This window comes from Myodes glareolus, chromosome 2, assembly GCF_982192425.1.
Source record: "Myodes glareolus chromosome 2, mMyoGla1.1, whole genome shotgun sequence".
Lineage (NCBI taxonomy): Eukaryota > Metazoa > Chordata > Mammalia > Rodentia > Cricetidae > Myodes > Myodes glareolus.
Genome location: NC_142027.1, coordinates 113,108,636 through 113,131,047, shown reverse-complemented (window position 1 = coordinate 113,131,047; position 22,412 = coordinate 113,108,636). Strand labels below are relative to the sequence as shown.

Sequence of the window (22,412 nt, the reverse complement as noted above, 5' to 3'; positions counted from 1 at the left end):
GGTCTGCAAGAGAGCTTCTAGACTGGATTAACAGAAGTAGGAAGACCCACTCTGATTGTGGATGACACCATCTCATGGGCTGGGGTGAATACAAAGAAGAGGGCAAATTGAGTACCAGCCTTTATCCCTGTCTGCTTCCTGACTGTGGATGCCATGCTACCAGCTGCCCCACGCCCAGTGCCCTCAAGCCTTCCCTGCCATGATGGACTGTACTTTGAAACTGTGAGCCAAATCAAACCCCTCGTTTATAAAATGTGTTGTACCAACAATAAGAAAATCCACTAATACATGCTAATCAAAATTGGTGATCTCTCTCTCTCTCTCTCTCTCTCTCTCTCTCTCACACACACACACACACACACACACACACACACACACACACACACACATGGGGGAGGGGGTAGCCCATGTTAGTAAAGCAAATTATCTAGATATGCAGATGGTAGGAGAATATCAGGGAGCAAAGAAGCTAGGCATCCCGGTTATCAAAATACTAGGGTACACCTCTAACCCACTGAATACACCTAAGGTTCCTTCCCACCTCCCTCTCTCATTCCCTTCTTTAGATTCCGTCTTCAGTTTCCAAATCTACCAATCGTTAGTTAAGGATATGAAAATCTAGAAGGGTGTTAATTCCCAGAAAGTGTCCGGTTTCTATACTCAACAGACTGAGTAGGTCTAGAACAATTCAAGGCCAGACAACCCACAGAGAGGAAGAGAGTGGGCCTCGGAAGTTGGGCTGGTATCTTCAGACACAGTGATTGAATCCAGAGATTCTGGGGAGCACATAGAAGGCTTGCTCTCCAGACCATGGTGTGCTGGCTCATGAGCAGTCTTCTCTGTTTATAGTTCTTTGCTTTAGAGCCTAATCTATGCCTTCATAGAAAAATATCATTTTGTGCATGAGAGTGTGAATGTGAAAGTATCTTCGAAGGCAGGCATTGTATCAACTGTGAAGTGGGATTCAAGGGTATTGTTATCATTACTGTAATTGTTATTATTATGATGGGCTGATTATAGTCATCAGCTCTTAAGGGTGTTAGTTGAATGCACTTCTTAGAATAAGAGTGAGACGAGGGACTTAAATACAATTCCAGTTACACATAATCAATAATTGTCCGGACCAGAGCCCAGCACTTGAATCAACTTAAAGCGAAAGTAGAAAGTTCATTCAGATATTTGTCAATCAATTTGCTCCTGGGAAACAATGGCATCGAGTTCATAATTTTAGGTGGTTTGTTCTTTAGTAAGAAACTATTAAATCTGAGCCCGCCTGACCTTGATCTCTTTCATTTAATAGCTGTTAGAACCATTGATTCTGCGTGTACGTTTCATATTTGTTCCTGTTCTTTTGTGGTGCTGGAGATAAAAGTCAAGGTCTTCTGCAAGCTAGCAAGGTCTCTGACACTGAGCCACGCCCCAGCCCATCACTGTGGATCAAGGTAAGCACCCTACCAGTCAATCATGCCCCAGTTCCTCACTGGAGTAAGCTAGTCCAGCACTCTTCCACTAATCCTTGCCCCTACTAATTCATTGGGGAATGTTAGCCTTTCATGCTCCCCACTGAGCTATACTCATAGCCCCTGACTGGGGCATTCTAGGCAGGTGCTCTACCACTGAGACACACCCCAGCCCCTCACTGGGGGATCCTAAACAGGTGCTCTACCACTGAGCCACACCCCAGCCCCTCACTGGGGGATTCTAGGCAGATGCTCTACCACTGAGCCACACTCCAGCCCCTCACTGGGGGATTCTAGGCAGGTGCTCTACCACTGAGCCACACCCCAGCCCCTCACTGGGGGATTCTAGGCAGGTGCTCTACCACTGAGCCACACCCCAGCCCCTCACTGGGGGATTCTAGGCAGGTGCTCTACCATTGAGCCACACCCCAGTCCTTCACTGGGGGATTTTAGGCAGGTGCTCTACCACTGAGTCATAATCTCAGCCCCATACTGACAGATTCTAGACCAGATTTCTACCAAAGCACCATACAGTCAGCCCAGTTTACTCTTACTTAAGCCCCAGATCAAACACCTGAAGCCATGACTCTACTGGTAGAGACATGATCTCACTGTATAGCCCAAGCTAGCCTCAAACTCACAACCCTCTTCTCTCACTCCTTGCATTACAGGCACTCACCACTATATATTTTTTGCTTCTTCTTAACATTGGTTGTATCCTGGACGGTCCCTTCTGTTTTTCACCAAGCTCTCTTCAATTAAATCATCCAAAGAAACATTTCTAACTCAGGTCGGATTAATTTCTCTTACCCGTGTGGCATTTAGGGACTAAAGCCTGTCTTTGCCAGGTTTCATTGCCTTGTACTAGAAACCCCAAGAATGCTTGCCTGCTAGGGGCTACCCACCAATGACAGTTCACAGTTCACACCTGAGCAGAGTAAAGGGTAGTGTGAAGGAGAGGGGAAGTGGGGTATGAAAACTTTGCGGTTAATGGAATTATCTGGATCTGTGGTTGGTTGGATATGGAAGTGAGAGAGGAGAAGGAGGTGTCAAAGATGATGGATTGGGGTAGGCTGGTCCCTCCTGCTGAAATAGGGCTTCTGAGGAGGAGCAGCTCTGAGCAAAAGGAGATTATGCAGGTGTATATCAGCCTTTCCGCTTTCCGTTAAAATAAAGTGAAACCTGAGCAATTATGGGCAAAGTCAAAACTTACTTACAAGTGATTTAAATTGATTGACAACACAGTTAATGGTTACGGAAGATTATTACCAGGCCATCGAGAAGACAGAGCCTAAATTTAGTCACTATCAATTAATAAAGGGAGCACATGTCCTGTTTGGTAACACGGAGGGTCTTGATTATTATAATTCTTTAGAGGGTACAGGGTGGGGAGCATCTTTCAGTTGTGAATCAACCCTGTTTAATTAGAAGCATTGCAACCTCAAACTCCAGAAAGATACCTGGAGGCACTAGGTGCCAGCTATCACACAGTTACGGCTCTATTTTGTTTGTTCGTTTTTCACTTTTGCAAGTCTTAGGTGTGTGGGAGACGGGGATACTTCAGACACATATATGGAAGCCAGAGGTCAATATTAAATGTCTCTTCATCATTCTCCATCTTTGGTTTTGAGAATGTGTCTCTCCATGAACCTATAGCTCATTGATTTTGTGAGACTAGGTGGTCAGAGAGCCCCAGGAATCCTTGTCTCTACCTCTGTTGGGCTGGGATTATAGGTGTGCTTTACTGGTGTGGGAAGTCCTTCTGCATCAACCAGCCTCCGTCTACACTTTACCATTCCTGACTATTTAACATGGGTGGGTCCTGGGGATCTGAACTCAGGTCCTCATGCTGGCAAGGAAGGCACTTTACTGACCGAGCTATCGCCCTAGTCCTTCCAGCCACATTGCTAAGAGGTGGGTCAGGATGCCTGGTGGGACACGCATTACTTACTAATGGTGCTGGCATTGCTGATTCAATCCAATTTAATTCGATTTCTTGCTTGAGCCTCTGGCTGGCCTGTGAGTGAAAACCTGAATATTTGTTCATATCGTTATTGTCTTCAGACAAAGGCCGCTTATATTCACAGAGCCATCAGTAATGTAGCTATCTATTTCCCATCTGCTCTGTATGTACCTTGGCTGATACCTATTTGAGCATTTATTTTAGATGGCAAACGGAGGGTCCCTTTGAGTCTGGGCTTTTGAGATCCAAATTGGTAGCTTTGGAAAATTATTCTTCGAGAAAGGTCTGTTGAGGGCTCCTGTCATTTAGAAGAAGAGGAAAGGGGAAAAAAAGAAGAAAAAAAAAAAGAAAGAAAAGCTTACAAAACCTTCACAACCCTCTTTCATCTACAGAATTACCCAAAACGTCCTGGGAAGAATGGCCCATGCAGACCCACCTGACATTTCTCTAGTAGAAGTAATTTATGGTTATTTCTACTTTCTCTGTTTGAATCCGTGTAGGACCCAGCAGAATCATTTTCCACTGAGTGGATATGATGAGATTCTGAGTGAGCCACAGAAGAGAAGGAAATGAATACATCAGCGAGGTGCCCGTGAGAAGTGTCAATTCTGCCTTTGAAGGGGACATTCCCGAGATGAGGCCTTCGTAGGGGAGGGCATATTTTGAAATGCAAATCCCCTGGAGAGTTTGCGTACCAGAGTTTATAGAGCAACTTCGCGAGCCCCTGAACGTGAGCTGGGCACCGTTTCCAGTACCCTGCACCAATCGCCACCACGTGATACTTCTGCTCGTACTGTCTCGTCAATCGGGAAATGGGCGCATAGGGTGATACCTCAGTTACTTGTCTCTTTATTGACATAAACAGTTTAAAGGACAAGAGATTTATTTTGACTCGTGGCTGGAGGTGTTTCCAACCTGTAATTCGTGGGCCACATGCAGCCAAGTGTGGGTCAGAATAGCTGTGAATGCAGCTCAGCACGAACTCATGATCTTAGTCTTTGAAAGCTGGATGAGGGCAAGTGATGGGACTCAGTGGATAAAGGCACTTGCCACCAAGCTTGAGGACCTGATCTGGGATCCCAGAACCTACCTGATAGAAAAAGAGAACCAGCTTCTTCATGCTGTCTTCTGACTTCCATACATGTGCATAGTAAGTGTACACACAAAAACATAGAAGAGAAACAAATATAAGTGTAAAAACTGTAAATAGCCTGGTGTGGTAGCTTGAACTGGGAAGACAGAGGCAGGAGGATCCCTGGGGCTCACTGGCCAGCCAGCTTGCCTTAATCAGGGAGCTCCAGACTCCAGTGAGAGATCATATTAAAAAAAAAAATAAGGTGGATAGTGCCTGAGGGATAATTCCCAAGGTTATCCTCTGGGCTACACACACACACACACACACACACACACACACACACACACAGAGTGAGACACACACACACACACATACACAAATATGCTTTTATATATATACACATATATACATATGTGACAAATTTAAAAAATAGAATAGAAAATGCTGAAATAATGTTCTTGTTTTGTAATTTTATTGTGCAGTCTCTCAAGCATGAACTTTTTAAATCATAATGTCATTTCCTAATAGTAAAACATTGAGCACACCTGGCAGAGCGTAGAGTCCATTATGGAGTGGAAGGCATAAATACACGGCAGCGGGAACAGCTCTCCAACATGGCAGGAGCTTATAGCTGGACAGGGATCACAGTTCTTAAGACCGCCCCTCGTAGCCTATATCTCAAAAGTTCCACAACTTCCCAAAACAATGGCACCAGTCACGGACCAAGTGTTCAGACAGAAACGTAGAGGGGGCGCCTCACATTCAAATACATTGAGGTCTTATGATGAGCATGTGAGCAGGTATTTAAACCCAGGCTGCTTGAAGAGCCAAGGGAGTAACATCCTGTGGGACATCCATCTCTTCTCTCTGCACAGGCTAGAGTGCACATGGGAAGCAGTCAACCTGATCGAACTAGTCTCCGTTCTAGAGCCCTGGAAACAAGACCATCTATAAGGAGAAGAAAAGTTGTATTTAGTCTTATATTCTTTAAAGATTTGTTTTAAAGTGTATGTGTATGTGTGTGTGTATGTGTGGTGTGGTGTGAATATAGTGTGTCAGTGTGATGTGTGTGGGTGTGTGGTTTATGTGGGTGTGTGTAGTACCCACAGAAACCAAGCAAGGGAGCCAAGTCCTCTGGAGCTGGACTTACAGGTGGTTGTGTGATGCCCATCATCCGTGCTTGGAACTGAACTGTTAACCACTAAGCCATCTCTCCAGCTCCAAGGGAACTTTTATTAATGTTACAAACATATAACGTATAACATCAAAGAAAAGGTTGATCTTTAAGTCCTTGCGGTGGCTGGAAAGAAAATGGCCCCCAAAGGGAGTGGCACTATTAGGAGGTGTGGTCCTGCTGGAGAAAGTGTGACACTCTGGGGGCAGGCTTTGTGCTCTCTTTGCTCAACCTTTCTCAGTGTGACAGGCAGTTGACTTCCTGTTGCCTCTGAGTCAAGATGTAGGACTCTCAGCTCCAGCACCACATCTGCCTGCATGACGCCATGCTCCCCGTCAAGATCATAATGGATTGAACTTCTGGAACCTTAAGCAAGTCCCCTCAATTAAACATTTTGTTTTGTTTTGTTTTGTTTTAAAAAGAGATGTCATGGTCATGCTGTCTCTTCACAGCAATAGGAACACTAACGAAGACAGTACTTAACCATAGCTGAGTCTTTAATTTATTAGTATGTATTCATTTGAGTTTTTTTTCCCTTATCCTCCTCCTGGGACTCCCCAAATATCTAGATTGCTTGGCAGTTTTATTCACTGAACCTGGGCCTTCCTAAATTGTAGGTAAGCACTTTACCAGCTGAACTATACACCCAACTTCTCATAGCTGTTGAGCTTATACACACACACACACACACACACACACACACACACACACACACACTTATACGAAACCTGATGACTGAACCTAGGGCTGAGCAAGTGCTTTCCCACTGAAATATATTTTCAGTTGCCACCACTGCCACCCTTTCACTCGAGGGAGGGTCATGGGTTGGCCAGGTAGGACTTCAACTCACTCTGTGGCCTAGGCACATCTTGAGGTTGGGATCTTCGGGTTCTGAATTATTCAGATTACAAGTTGGTGTAGCCATGCCTGGCCTAATGGGTACCTTTGAATAATCATTGAATTTCATCAGTTATTTCAAGAAACGTGGAAATGTGTTTATCATGCGTGTGCCCAGGCCCTACCAGCAGATGTTAAGGATCCTATCTTCATTTCCCGCATGTTTTACACAGTTTATGAGATTTCAGAAATGTTAAGAAGGTGAGACTGGGGATTCATGATGATGAAACATCACCTGGCTAGTATGTACTGATGTCACTTTTGCAAGAGGCAAAAAAAGTGCATACGTGTTTATGTGGAGCCCAGAGATTGATGACAGGAATCATGTTTGATCCCTCTTCAATGTTTTTCATTGAGTCAGGGACCCTCAGTCAAACCCAGAGCTCACTGGTACGGTTTGTCTTCCTAACCAGCTTGCACTGGGGATCCCCTGCCTTTACCATCTAGGACTGGTGTTAAACGCCCACCCAGCATTTATTTGAGTTTCTGAGGATTTGAACTGTGGTCCTTGTGCTTGCCCACAAGTACTTAACTGGCTGAGCCGTCTCCCCAGCCATCCCAAATTATTTTGAAGCAGAAAAGCAAGGGCACACTGCTGTCCAGGGGGTGAAGGTGGGAGGTGTCAGGGCAGAGCCAGCATGCCTTAGGATGAACATGCCTTAAATGGCAGAAAGATCGGTTCCTATCTCCAGGTTTACAGAAATGAAATTAAACTTGGGCTTTCTATTGAAAAACAATAAGTAAATTGAAGGCCAATTATACCAGCTCATCAAGGGGGAAAAATACCCGGGAGCTGAGCCGTAGAGGAGTTTTGCATTTCTGAGTGGAACGACTTTGCAGATGAAAGAGCTTATTACAAGAAATTGAGAACATCTGGACCATCAAAGACAGAATGTAGTGAATAATTGGACAATCACAGACTGGCATCCACTAAATAAGAGGCACTGCCTCAGTTCCCACCAGGGAAAGTGCTCAGAATTCCTCATCAAAGGGGAAATGGAGCTTGGCTTTTAAAACACGATATTAAAAAAAAAATACCTGGTTGTTATTTGGTTATGAAAGAAACCTATTTCTGGAAATTCTGTTCCATGAAGTTACTCTTGAAACTTAAACCAGGGTGGAATAGTGGAGAGGCCATTGGATCTCCTCCCTGTTTCTCTCCTACTTGTATCAGTCTCACTGGGCTGAGACCGGATAAAGGCAGGCATATTGTCGCAGCATGCCATAGAATTTCTCTCTCTCCACCTTTACTCCCTTGGACCTCTTCTACACAGTTTCTAACTTTATATTTATGTATGTGTGTGTGTGATTGCGTGGTGTGTGTGTGTGTGTGTGTGTGTGTGTGTGTGTGTGTGTAAGTATTCCTAAAGACCAGAAGAGGGCACAGATCTCCTGGAGGTGCTGTTTGTTAACCATCCTACATGGGTTCCGGGAACCGAGCTCACGTCCTCTGGCAGAGCATTGAATGTTCTTACCTTCTGAGCCACCTCTGCAGCCCCAAGCACAGCATTCTGAACTGTGGGTGGTTGTGCACAAACAGAAGTTGCACAGCACGTACACACAGTGAAAGGTTACCGAATGAACAATGAACAGAAAATATCCAACATTAAGCACACAATGAATACAAGGTGCTGCACGGTGTGGTGTAACTGCAGCTTTGGTTCAGAACACACAACTGTGCACACTTCACACTGTATAGACCAGTGGTCCTCAACCTTCCGAATGTTTAACACAGCTCCTCATGTTGCTGTATAAAGTTAGCTTTGTTGCTACTTTGTAACGGCACTTTTGCTACTGTTGTGAACTGTATTATCTCTGCTTTCTGATGGGCTCAGGTGATCCCTAGGAAGTGGTTGTTTGACCCCCAAAGGGGTCATCATGCACAGGTTGAGAACTACTGGTGTGTACCATCATACTGCACAATGCCAACAAAAGCGGCCTGAAATACTAGTCTGATATTCAAAACTACCCTATGTCATGAATTATTACTCATATATACATTTTTGTCTGATAGAAACACACTAGTTTAATTTCTGAAAGCAACACATTATAATACTTTTTTTTTAGCTTAACTTCCTCAGCCTGGACTTATTAAACAGCAGCTGAGTATTTGATAGCAAAATTTCTGTTTGGGCCAGTGAGGTAGCTCAGCAGTTAAAGGCACTTGTCATGAAGCCTGACAACCTGAGTTCGATCCTTGGGACCAACATGGTAGAAGCAGAGAAGTGAACCACCGAAATCTGCGCTCTTCTGACTTCTGTGTGTACATCGTGGCATGTGGACACATAAACATGCCCACACTAATGAAAGTTGCAGACGTGCATTTTATAAAAGAACCACTCAATAAATTCGGTTTAAACTTAGGATAGAATTACCAACAGTTTCTGAAATTTCCCCCAAACATTTTAGGGTACATATAGTAAATTTCTCAGCATTGACAAACGCAGACCCTGTATGGATCTGAGCTAGGTCCTCTGCATATACTGTTAGGGTTGTGTAGCTTGGCATTCTTGTGGGACTCTTAGCAGTGGGAGCAGGGGTGTCCCTGATTCTTTTGCCTGTACTCAGGACTCTATTCCTCCCCCTGGGTTACCTCTTCCAGTCTTAATATGAGGATTTGTGCCCAGCCTTACGCTAACTTGTTATGGCCATGTTCAGTTGATATCCCTGAGAGGCTTGCTCTTTTTTGGGGCGGGGGCACGAAGGGGGAATGGAGGAGTGGATCTGTGGAAGAGAGAAGGTAGGTGATCCTGAGAGGAGTGGAGGGAGGAGAAACTGTGGTCAGAAGGGAATGTATGAGAGAAGAATAAAAAATCCTTTCCATTTCTCACTACAAAAAGAACGGGGGTTTAATGAGACATTCTTAGGACGCTGGCGAGTTTGCCCTTGGATGATTTTGAGGCTCCCCCTACTTCCCCGCTTGCCCTCACAATCTTTCTTTTCTCAGCCATTAGATGAGTGATTTAACCCCATCATAGCACTTCTACCATGCAAGCCAACCAACTGCATGTTAACCCCCCCCCCCCCCCCCGCAAAACCATGAGGTCACATTAATCCTTCCCCTTCATGAGTTGACTGTCTCAGGCATCTGTTGTTAGAATCAGGCCAGTCCACGGCTCAGACCACCTGTGGAAGCCTTCCTACTGGGAGGAAATGGCAAGTCCTTCTATCTAAGGCCTGTCTAGAAGTCTGTAAACAGACTCCTCAGGTGTCCCGATTTCAGAATGACAAACCTCAGGTTGCCAGACTCCCTGGGACCTCAGAGTGGCCACACATTCCCTCACCCATTTAAAGGGTAGTCTACCCCTCCTCCCTCACTCCTCCCACATCGGCAGAGTCACACCCTCCTTCCCTGGAATCCTGCCACCCTCTGCAGCCTGGCTGCAGGCTTGGGCTAGGAAACCTTCCCTCTTTCTCTGAGACCCAAAAGAAAGGATCCCCGCTCTGCCCAGAGGCTCTGACATCCTGCTGTCCGTCAGTATTCCTGATAACTCTTCTATTATCCTTCTTACCCCACATCCCAGTCCACCTCTGTATCTCCTTGAGCCCCATACTCCTGGCCTTTCGCTTGTTACAGGGATAGACACGCACTAATACAGGGCTGGGCAAGTGAGTGTCACCAGTGGAGAAGTCCTGCAGGGTTGAGCTTCAGTGGGCCTTATTGTTGCACTGAGGTCACTCAATCCGTCTTCTGCTGAGAGTGCCACCTCCAGGTGTATGATGCAGATATTGCCATGACTTACGGTGTCTAGTTTCAGAGCAAACAGTGAGCTGGAAATTTTACATATTCTTTCAGATTCTTTGCTAGCCTCCATAAGCCACTGGGAACAAATGGGAGTAAAATGGAAATTTTATAGGCAATACAACTGAAGATCAAGGAGATAGTACAGTTGTTTAGACTAATCCAGACTATTACTGGCAATGTCATGTTGGAATCGGAGTCCTGGCTGCACTAACGAGTTCTTTTCATTCACCTGTGCTCAGACGCCTGTCCTCAATAGTCCCTCAGAAGAGACAGCAGAGAAAGGAGACTTAGTTCAAGTACCCACATGAGGAAAAGAAGCAAAGAGGCTCAGTAACGTCTAGTTGATTTGGAATCCATATAAAAAATTTAGGTTTAAGCATCAGACAAGAGGTATTCATAACAGAGCTGTTCTGAATAAGATTTGGTCCTGCCCATCACTGTGGTCCTGCCCATCACTGCAGGGTCCTGTCCATCACTGTGGTCCTGCCCATCATTGTGTTCTTGCACATCATTGTGGTCCTGCCCATCACTGTGGTCCTGCCCATCACTGTGGTCCTGTCCATCACTGTGGTCCTGTCCATCATTGTGTTCTTGCACATCATTGTGGTCCTGCCCATCACTGTGGTCCTGCCCATCACTGTGGTCCTGCCCATCACTGTGGTCCTGCCCATCACTGTGGTCCTGCCCATCACTGCAGGGTCCTGTCCATCACTGTGGTCCTGCTCATCATTGTGTTCTTGCTCATCACTGTGGTCCTGCTCATCACTGTGGTCCTATCTATCACTGTGGTCCTGCCCATCACTGTGGTCCTATCTATCACTGTGGTCCTGCCCATCACTGTGGGGTCCTGTCCATCACTGTGTTCCTGCTCATCATTGCGTTCTTGCCCATCACTGTGGTCTTGCCCATCACTGTGATCCTATCTATCACTGTGGTCCTGCCCATCACTGTGGGGTCCTGTCCATCACTGTGGTCCTGCTCATCATTGTGTTCTTGCCCATCACTGTGGTCCTGCCCATCACTGTGGTCTTGCCCATCACTATGGTCTTGCCCATCACTGTGGTCCTGCTCATTACTATGGGGTCCTGTCCGTCATTGTGGTTTTGCCCATCACTGACCCACCATTGTCTCAGCTCTTGTCTTTCCTGTAGATACCAGAACTGTATGACCTATCTTCTTTGGAGACAAGTACTCCTCCGACTGGCACCAGGTTTCAGTTTTTTTCTTCTCTAAGCCTGAGACTCTTAGGGAAAATTCTCCTTCCTGGAATAAGGATTTCAATACTCTGGCAACCAACGGAGAAATATAAGGGTCTTTCATTAGAATATCTTCACTGCCGCTGAGATCGTTACAGTTATACTGTAACAAGAGCCCAAACCATCCCTGACTAGTCTTCACCTTTAGTATGTGTTCACCATGGATTGTCAAAGGACAATCATACAGTGCTCACTTGAAGACCCAGGTTCACCAAGCAGTTGCCATTTGCAAAAATGCCAGTCACTATGTCTGAGGAAAAACAAAGCCCTGAGTCTGGATCTTGCATCAGCCACAAAAGGCCTGCCTTGGGAAGGGCATCTATTGCCTCTACTTACAATTCATTGACCAGGACTGGTGGTGCAGTCCTAAGCTACCACGATGTGGTGATGTGGGGCAGAAGGTACAGTATTATACGTACTGCACGCAGCCAGCCTGGAGTATTCCTGACTGACAGCAGCCAGAGGAGGACACAGTCACTGAAAACTGCAGTTCCCTCTCTTAGCTGGGGAACCCTGTGCAAATTGTTTAACCTTGCCCGGCTTCAGTCTCCTTACTTGTTAGATGGGGGCAATAATTATATGTTCGGGAAGGAGTTGTTACCAGGACTCAATGAGATAATGCATGCAGAGAACTTAGAGAACCCCACAATTCCTGTAAAGAAGGCGCTTGCCTGACACAGAACGATCAGAACTTAGGTCATCGTTTAGAGGTTGGGATGTTGCAAGTCCAGAACCAGATTGCCTTGGGGCATCTTTATCCTTAATAGTCATTTATTATCCCCCATAGCTGATGTGACATGTTTACATTGTATCACATGTTAATGCTTCACTAGTAGATGAATGTTTTGAAATACATACACAAATACTTAGCTTCCACCAACCAAGAGTCTATGAGTGCCATAATAGAGAATCTGAGGCCTATGACTAAGATTTCCTGGCTTCTCTGGAGCCCAGACACTTGATATTCCCACCAATGTCTAATAAAATATCCTGATTTATGACTTTTTTATTCTGACACTACAGAAACAATAAAACAATTGCAACATTGAAACAGAACTTGGGGTGACTTAAATATGTGTTCGTGAGCCATGGTCACTTGTCTGGCTGGAGAATAAACCCTCTCTTGTCCCTTTTGGGGGGAGAACTATCTTTTGTATTGACAAGAATAAGGAATTCTTTTATACTTCTGTATTTTTTTCATGGGTTATTATGCATGAGAGTGGGAGGAAATGATAATAAATGGGTAGATGATGGATATTAAAGCCTTGGTGTTCACCAGATATCCATGACCTCCCTCCAGTAGGAAAACATCCAGTTACAATACTGATAGCTGCATAAGCATAAGGGCCTCTGTTCAAATCCCCAGTACTCCCATAAAAGGTCACACAGAGCCAGACACTACTGAGACCCTAGCAATAGGGGATAGAGATAGGCAGATCCCGGGAGCTCACTGCCCAGCCTGCATAGGAAGATGGTGAGTTCAGGTCCAATGAGAGAATTTGTCTCAAAATTAAGGTGGAGAGTGATAAATGAAGACAACAATGTTCCTCTCTAACTTCTATATGCTCATGCATGGGTGTGTGTATATAACACATACCAAAAATTAACTATTTTTTAGTTTATTAAAAATAAACTAAATTACATTTTGCTCTTACAGGAGGTTACGGTTAAGAAACTGCCTTGCGTCTCAGAAAATACTTGGACTTCAGACTTATAAGCTGTGTTGAGACTGTGAAAGACCACAGGGACCTTTCAGTTGGAATGAATGCACTTTGCATTATGATAAGGTCACAAACGTATGGGGTCCAAGAAATAGAGTGTGGTGGTTTGAATGAGAATGGCCCCCATAATGTGACATGCTTGAACTCCTGGTTCCTAGCTGGTGGAACTGTTTGGGAAGGATTAGGAGACATGGCTTTACTGGAAGAGGTGTGTCACTGGGGGTGGACTTGGAGGTTTCAAAAGCCATGCCATTCCCAGTTAGCTCTCCCTGCCTCATGCTTGGGGATCAGATGGATCATCTACTGCTCCGGTGCCATGTCTGCCCACCTGCTGCCATGCTCCCAGCCATGACAGTCAGGGACCTACCCTCTGGAACTGTAAGTCTCAATAAACCTTTTCTTCTATTGAAACATAAAGTGTTGATAGCAAAAATCACTTTCCCTTACTTTTTATTTGGCAACCAAAATTGGACTTAGATGCATGGTGTGCTTTGTGGTAGCATCTCCCATCTTTACAGGCTCATTCAAGGTGTGTCTTTGCCTGCTCTGTCCCTACAGAATTCATAGTTTAATACTTTCAGCCTTTGATTTTCATTCTGTGTTTTGGTTTGGATCTGAAATCTCCCCCAAAGCTGTTAGGTTGAAACTGGGTCCCCAAGGCATCAGCTTTTAGAGTTGGGGCCCCAGGAAGGTGGGAGAATCAAGTCATGAGCAGATGTTCCCCAAACTTACCAGAGTCACAGTTTGCAGTCCCCCCCTTTCCTGTGCATGTGTGCATGCATGAGCATGCGTGCACACCCACTCACACACAAATAAAGTGAATCTCAGCATCACACAATTGTCTTATTTTTCTTCAGTTTTGTCAGGTGTGACTTGGTTGTCTAAAATCTGAGATCTCCAGGGGTTATTCCAGGCATTTAGAAATAGCTTTTACTTAAAAAAACCATTGATTACACACACACACACACACACACACACACACACACACACACACAACTTGGATCCACAAGGTCCTAGCAACATGATGAAGCCCAGCACCTCTTCCTTCATTCTGAATGTTCTTTCCTTTGGGTCAACTACCTGGTTACTTCCACAGGCCAGTGTGTTAATCACTCCAGGAGTGTCTGTCTAACCCAAGCCATCCTCCTTTCTTGCAAGCATTCAGTAAGCCTAGAAGGGAGGTTGCTGGGTTACTAATGAAGTGTCTTCCTGAGCCTTTTACAATATCTTATTCCTGAATACAAAGACGTCTCCAGCCATTGTTCCAAACCTGTAGTCTATTTAGTTCCAGGTTTAGCAGAACATTGCAGACAGACCATCTAATAAAGAGGTTATCCCTACACAGGAGTAGCCAATCTCATGGAAAGTAACTTTTCACCCAGTGTTCTACTTAGCTCTATCAACTCTTAGCACGATCAGTCTAGAATCACCTCCTAAAAGTCTCTATTGAGTAACTACCTCTATCCAGTTCTTCTGTAGGCATAGTTGTGAGGAATTATCTTGGTGGCTGATTGATAGAGGCAGACACAGCCCACTGTGGGCAGCACCATCCTGGGCAGGTGATTCTGGGCTGTATGAAAAGTTTTTTAAGCACATGAGCCTGCGTTTGATCCAGCGAGTGGAATGCTTCCATGGCTTCTGAGTCATGCTTCTGCTTTAGGTTCCTGCTCTGACCTCAGTGAAGGACTGTGACCTGGACGTGTAAGCCAAATAAACCCTTTCCTCTCTTAAGCCATTTGTTGAAAGAGTGTTTTTTATTATAGCAATAGAAAGAAAACTGGGGCATTCAAGCAATTTGAACTTCTTGAGACTATCTTTCAGAACCAAAACCAACACAATGATTAGCCAGACCACACCAGGACTACAAATCCTTACCTATGGCTGGGGAGATGTCTCAGTTGGTAGCGTGCTTGCTGGGGAAGCACAAAGACTTGAGTTTGTATTCCTATCAGCCAGGTAAAACTCTAAGCGTGGCAGTGAGTGCCTATAATGGGGGAACAGACAGAAAGAGACAGGGAGAGATAGAGAGAGAGAGATGAATCCCTGAAGCTGGCTGTCCAGCCAGTCTTCTAACAGTTCAAAGAAAATTCTAAGTTCAGTAAGAGACCCTGTTTGAAAATTCAAGACGGCAAAGCAATTGAAGAAGACACTTAAAGTTGACCTCTGGCTTCCATGCACACATATGCACACACAAACATGCACTCTCACACATGCAAGAAAAGAATGCTTAATTGTGCATCCCTCCTGCCCTGATTCTTCTTCTGAGTGTGAAACTTATGTCAGCATCCTGAAGATGGGATGGGGCAGCATTGGACCCCTGTTTTTCTGCACTCCTCAGTGTAGTCGCTTGGGTTATTCTACTTTTTCCTTTTTATCACGGTGATAAAAAACACTCTGACCAAAAGCAACTTGGGTAGAAAGGGTTGATTTGGCTTTTACTTTCAGGTCACATTCCTTCCTGGGCCAAGAACTCAAGGAAGGATCCTGAAGTAGAAACCATGGAGGCATGCTGCCTGCTGGCTTACTCTCTGCCTTGCTCAGTAACTTTCTTATACAGACAAAGACTACTTACCCAGGGATGGTGCTGCTCACAGTGGGCTGGGCTCTCTTACATCAAGTACCAGTTGAGATGATTCCTCAGAGATATGCCTACAGACAAAGAAGGTTACTCAATTGAGACTCTTGGTTTTGGATGCTTCTAGGCTCTGTCCAGTTGAGAGCTAATGCTAGAAATCTCCTTCCTTTGCATTTCTGTCACCATTCATCTCTTTAATTAATGTTTTGGGATTAATACCAAGCCTACTCTGTCTGAATTTCCAGAGCCAGGATCTTGTCGCAAATGTGTCAACTTAATACTTGTTCCTAGGTCATTTCTTACTACGGTGCCTCTTCTTGTGATACTCTTCCTCCCTCAGAATTCATCTTCTCTGGGAATTCCTGAGGCTGCGTTTCTTATCCCCTCTGAGAACATCACAGATCTTTGACAAACACTACTGAGATGTCAAGAACCTCACTGGAAGAGTTTGAAATATGATCTTGCATGAACTGTTTTACTGGATTAGTGAGGGTTTTCTAGAGAAATCAAATCAACAGAATGCGCGCGCACACACACTCACACACACAGATTTATTTTTCTTTATTAAGCTATATCAATTACACAAAATAATAGTTTTCATCATGACATTTTTCTACACACATATATAAATATTTGTGCATATATATATACACACATGAACATATATTTGGTATAATCTCATTTTTGAATGTGGATTTAAATGACATGTCAGATATAAAGTACCCAACTTCACGGTATTTAAGGTCCCATGAAAAGAGTGTTATTGTCATTGTACATCAGCTGCTTTTCTCATCCCTATGACCAAATGTCCGACAAATATCATGCTAAGGAAGGAGGGCTTATTTTGGCTCTCAACTCAAGGGCACAGTCCATGATGGCGTGGAAGTCATGATGACAGGAATGTGAGGCAGCTGGTGGCTTTGTACCCACAGGCAAGAGGCAGAAGTGAAACAAGTCAGGCATAGTGGCACACACCTTCAATCTCAGTACTCAGGAGGCAGAGGCAGGTGGATCTCTATGAGTTCAAGGCCAGCCTGGTCTACAGAGTGAGTTCCAGGACAGCAGAGCTATTTAGTAAGACCCTGAAGTAAAACAGAAAACAACAATAACAGCAGAGGCAACAACAACAATAATAATCAGAAGTGAATGCTGGTTTTCATCTTGCTTGCTTTCTGTCTTTAATTTAAAATATTAATTTTGTATGTGTGTATAGGGGGTGAAAATCAAAAACAAACTGAGGAGATTGGTTCTCTCCTTCGACCATGTAAATTGTCTGGACTGGAATGGACTCAGGTTGCCATTGCTTTGAGCAAATACTTTCAGCCACTGAGCCAGACAGCCTGTCTTCTTAGGGAGTCTGAAAGTGCCCTTGATGGTTTGGTATACCATGAAAATCTAGCATAGCCTTGAACTTGGATGCTGGGTACTGTAGTGTCAGCTCCGTGCTTGAAGAAGTTTAAAACTGTTCCATCAGGCTGAGTTTGGCCTCAAAGACTGATAGAAAGGTAAAATGTGTTATGTTCCAGATTTTAGGCCAGGAACATGATTATGTCTTCCTGCCTGGGATTGGGGCCCCTGGCAACTGGACAGAAGGCTCATTCCATGGTTTCAGAAGATTCTTCCTGTTCAAATGTTTCCATCAGCAGTTCTGCCTCACTGGGGGTTGCTTCTCTGCGAGCTTGCTTTTGCCTCATTTCATCCGAGTTCACCCAAACAGAATCATTTCAAAGAAGCAGCAATTTAGACCCTTGAGCTTTTCATGGCCTTGGGACTAAATCATAAATCAACTTTTTATTTTTAGATTTATTTTTAATTTCTAAGTGTGTGTGTGTGTGTGTGTGTGTGTGTGTGTGTGTGTGTGTGTGATGAGGGGTGCATGTGTGTGTGCAGGGGCACTTAGGAGGCTAGAAGAGAGTGTCAGGTTATCTCTAGCTGGAGTCATAGGTGGTTGTACTCAGCTTAACGGGGGTGTTGAGAACTGAGCACCCAAGGACTCAGGTCCTCTGCAAAAACAGTACGCTTGCTTAATGGCTGAGCCATCTCTCCAGCCTTCAGAAGTCAACGCTAGTTGACTTGAAGTGGAGGCTCCATGTAGATCTTCAGAATGTGTTGAAAGAAGGCAGTGGAAATTGCAAGACAGTTTGCTTTCTGATGGAAAACACAGAGAAAGTGGAATCTTTGGGAAATGAAGAAACTCTCTCAAATGAAAAGATCCGTGAGGGAGGCGTGTGGTTCATAACCCAGACCGCTCTTTTGGCCTGCAGGGTTTTCCACCTTGCAGCGCTTCTGTTTTCTTTGTCAACATTCTCTTTGCAACGGCATTCCACTTGTAGATCCTTGGAGACTGACTTACGAAGACAAAAGGAACAAACCTGAAAAGCAATGTAGAGATCTGGAGAGAGAACTCATGTGCTACGCAGGCACAAGACCTGTGTTTGATCCCTGAAACACCTGTAAAAAAGCCAGCCATGGTGGGATTCACTTGTAATCCAGTGCAATAGAGATGATGGACAGGCAGACCCCTGTGGCCCAGGCATGCGCAACCTAGTCTTCTTGGTAAGTGCCACACCAGTGGGTAGGGTCTGAAGAACTATCATTGTGGGTTTCCTGTGACCTCCACATGCATGCATATGGAGTGATTGCATCCTCCCCCCACATACACAGTTTACATACATGAACACACAAGTGTACACAATCACATACTTAACACACAACATGGATATAGAGCACGACAGTTAAATAATACGTACTTGAAAGAAAATAACATAATACGAAAAGGAGGAATTGTTTCAAGTTGTTTGGTCTAGCTGGTGTTTGCACACAGGGATGTCTAGACAGAGTACATACAAATAGGGAGAACATTGTGTGGTCAATTGCATGTAAATAAAGCAACATGCATAATCTCAATTTTCCCATATTATTTCATTTTAACTTTTAATTATTTCATATATTATGTTTTGATCATATTCTTCCTCCTCTTTCATGTCCTCCCAGAGCCTATTCATCTTCCAACCCACCCAACTCCATGCTTTCTCTCAAAAGACAAAAAAAACCCCAAATCACCAAACCATAATAATAACAAAAAGCGCGCGCGTGCGCGCGCACACACACACACATGCTGAGCTTACATACACAGTGCTGTCCATTTGTGTTGGCCAATCACTCCTGAGCATGAAGCCTACCCTAGGGTATGGCAGATAGACCCAGGACTGCCCCACTGGAGGAAACTGACTTCCCTCTTCCAGCAGCTATCAACTGCAAAGAGTTTCTTGACCAGAGGTGGACTTGGCTCCCACTTGCCCTTCTTGGTGCTGGACTTCTGTTAGGCTTGAATCTGAGCAGATCTTCGGCAGGCTGCCACAGTCTCTGTGAGTTCATATGTGTTTCAGCCCTGTTGTGTATGGAAGGCACTGTTTTCTCGGCATCACCTTTCCCCTTTGGATCTTGCAGTCCCTCTGCATCTTCTTCCGTACAGATCCTTGATCCTCGAGCAGAGTGAAGGCTTGACAATTAAGCGCGCTTGCTGCTCTTCCAGAAGGGATGGGTTAGAGTCCAGCACTCACATGAAAGCTCACTACTGCCTCTCTCTCTCTCTCTCTCTCTCTCTCTCTCTCTGTCTCTCTGTCTCTCTGTCTCTCTCTGTCTCTCTGTCTCTCTGTCTCTGTCTCTCTCTCTCTCTCTCTCTCTCTCACACACACACACACACACAGAGTCTCATTTTTAAAAAGTTGTGACAAAGTTCATGTCAGACAATTATGATCATCTTAGTATTTCTTAGCTGAGCTCAGATTTACTCAGTGTGATTGACTGTCACTATTCTTGCCCAGTGTCTTACTACTGGCACTGATACCTCCACTGGATCGCTCCCACCCCAATTCCCATACTTCTAGCATCTAAAAAGTTAGTGACTAGCATGGGCGCAAACTTCTAGCTCCCTTCTGTGAAAGGGATGACATATCTTCTGAATATTTGGTTCCGGTTTATTGTTTTAATAGGCATGTTTTCTTCATACCCAGCTTTGGAACCTTATAGAGCAATATTATTTATCAATAAATGAATATTTCAAAGGAATGCACAAATATAAAAATGCGAGGCTTCATTAGAGCCATTATCTTGTCAAAAGTTGAAGAAAATGATTCCTTTCAGACAGCTTTGCCATTTCCTGAGTGTTGTTTTAAAGGTGCCTGACAGTCGGATAGCCAATCATGTTCCCTCTTGTCAATCTTCCCTCATTTATGGACAATAAAGACCTCCAAACTTAGAGATGGTTATCATACAGGTTAGACTCCTGCTTTTTATGTATGACTAAAGTATTGTTTAATCTTTAAAAATTGCACTATCAATCCATTATCAAAGACAGGAGTCCCACTTCACTTCCAGGAACTCTTCAGTGATTAGAATCTGGGTCTTGCTAACAGGTTCTTGTGACTCTTAAAGGTTAGCAGACATCAATAACTCACTTTGAGGTCTTGTTCAAAAGACAAGTTGCCAGGGCTAGAAAGATGAATCAATGGTTAAGAGAGCACACTGTGGGGTTCAGTTCTCAGCACCCACAATGAATGATGTGGGATTCCCCTCTCTTTGCTGTGATTACCATTAATGAATAAAGAAAGCTGGCTTGAGCCTATAGCAGGCAGAACAGAGGTAGGTGGAGAAAACTAAACTGAATGCTGGAGAAAGAAGGTGGAGTAAGAGAGAAGCCATGTAACCCTTCCGGAGACACACACCAGAACTTTAGCTGGAAAGCCACAGCCATGTGGCAATACACAGATTAATGGGAATGGGTTAAATTAAGATGAAGAGTTAGCCAATAAGAAGCTAGAGCTAATGGACCAAGCAGTGATTTAATTAATACAGTTTCTGTGTGATTATTTTGGGAGTCTGGCAGCTGGTAAACAAACAAGTGGCCTCCTACTACAAATGAGCAGTTCACAATTGCCTGTAACTCCAGCTCTAGGGGATATGACACTCTTGTATGACCTCTACAAGGACCTATACTCACCTTAATTACATACCTGCACTCAGTTTGTGTATGTGTGTGTGTGTATGTGTGTGTGTGTGTGTGTGTGTGTGTGTGTGTGTGTGTGTGTGTGTCTATACACAAACTACAAAACACCACGACATGACCACTGCCACCACCACTGCCACCAAGTAGATTTTGGTAAGCTATTGAAAGTGGTCCTGCTCACAGCTTGGTAACGCTGCAGGAGCTGGTCCTTTTATTAGACTCCTCCACTGCCCTGTCAACATCAACATTTGGTTTCTCCTATACTTGGACTGTTGACTTCTTAAGTTCATTCTTGCTGTTGTATCCTCTGTAAGGATATTTCCATGGTTTAAATCATATATGTCTCTAGGCTATTTTGTTTGCTTTTCTGTTTCCAAGTACAATCAATCCATGACCTCTCCCCTGAACTTCAGAAATTATTTCTTGAAACTTTCCAATTTGGATTCTGTAGGTACCTAAAATCCAACATATCCAATTTTTACAATATATTATATTATCTCATGACTATACTTTGTATCTTAGTTAATGATGACTTGGTCCACCAAATTGCTCAAAGCAAGAACCTCACTATTCTGGATTCTTCTATTCCCTTGTCTTTCCCTTCAATGTACTCATCAGATTCTTTGTACTTTATAAACTATAGTTTATAAGAAGATCTACTTTGTTCAATGATGTGATCATATTTTTGATTTTGTTTATCTATTTGCTTTTATATTCTCTCTTTCTCTTTCTCTTTCTCTTTCTCTCTCTCTCTCTCCCCCACCCCCCCCCTCTCTCTTTCTCTCTGTGTGTGTGTGTTTACACATATGGAGGTCACAGGATGACTTTTGAGAGTTAATTATTTTTTTTTATCCCGTGAGTCACAGAGACTGAACTTGGGTTTTCAGACTTGAAGGCAAGCACCTCTGCCTGTTGAGCCATCTCCCCAGCCCTCTACAGCCTATTTATTTCTTGTTTTTCCTTATCTATCTCACAGCCATGTACAGAACCATTACCTTTAAAGCACTTTCTGAGGTGACAAAAAGTCTCAACTTACTGAGTCACTGTCATGTCTGTCATGTGTCTACATTTCAGTCACAGTGAACTCTCACTGAATTTTCTGTTCTTGGACCTCACCATCCTTAGCTAATTGTGCCCACATAGCAAGTCTTTTTCTAACGTTTTTACTCTAAGAAATCTTACTTGTCGTTTTATACCCAGCTCCTTTATCCTTACCGTGTAATGGCTTCCTCAGTGTTCCCAGGTTGAGTTAGCTTTTCTCCCTGCTCTTAGTTCCTGGCGCAATCGTGAGTCTCTTGGTTGAGGATGAGAACACATTACAATCACTGTTTTATATCTTGGTCCCTCTTTAATACTTTTAGGGCAGTGTCGTTTGCTTTCCTGGCCTCAGTGACTAGTATAGCATCTGGAATAAAAGTAGACGTTAAAGTATGTTTGCCGGATGAATTTCCTGATCCAAGAAATGCAACTCAAAGAGGTGTCAGTACTACACTATGGTATTTCTTTGTGCACGTGAGAGACAATTCAATACACAATTC

General features: G+C 44.1%; 1 pseudogene; it reads left to right on the top strand.

The window, feature by feature from the left end:
* LOC125400186 (eukaryotic translation initiation factor 3 subunit D-like) overlaps positions 1 to 22,412 on the top strand; it is an 80,810-nt pseudogene that overhangs the window by 2,403 nt on the left and 55,995 nt on the right.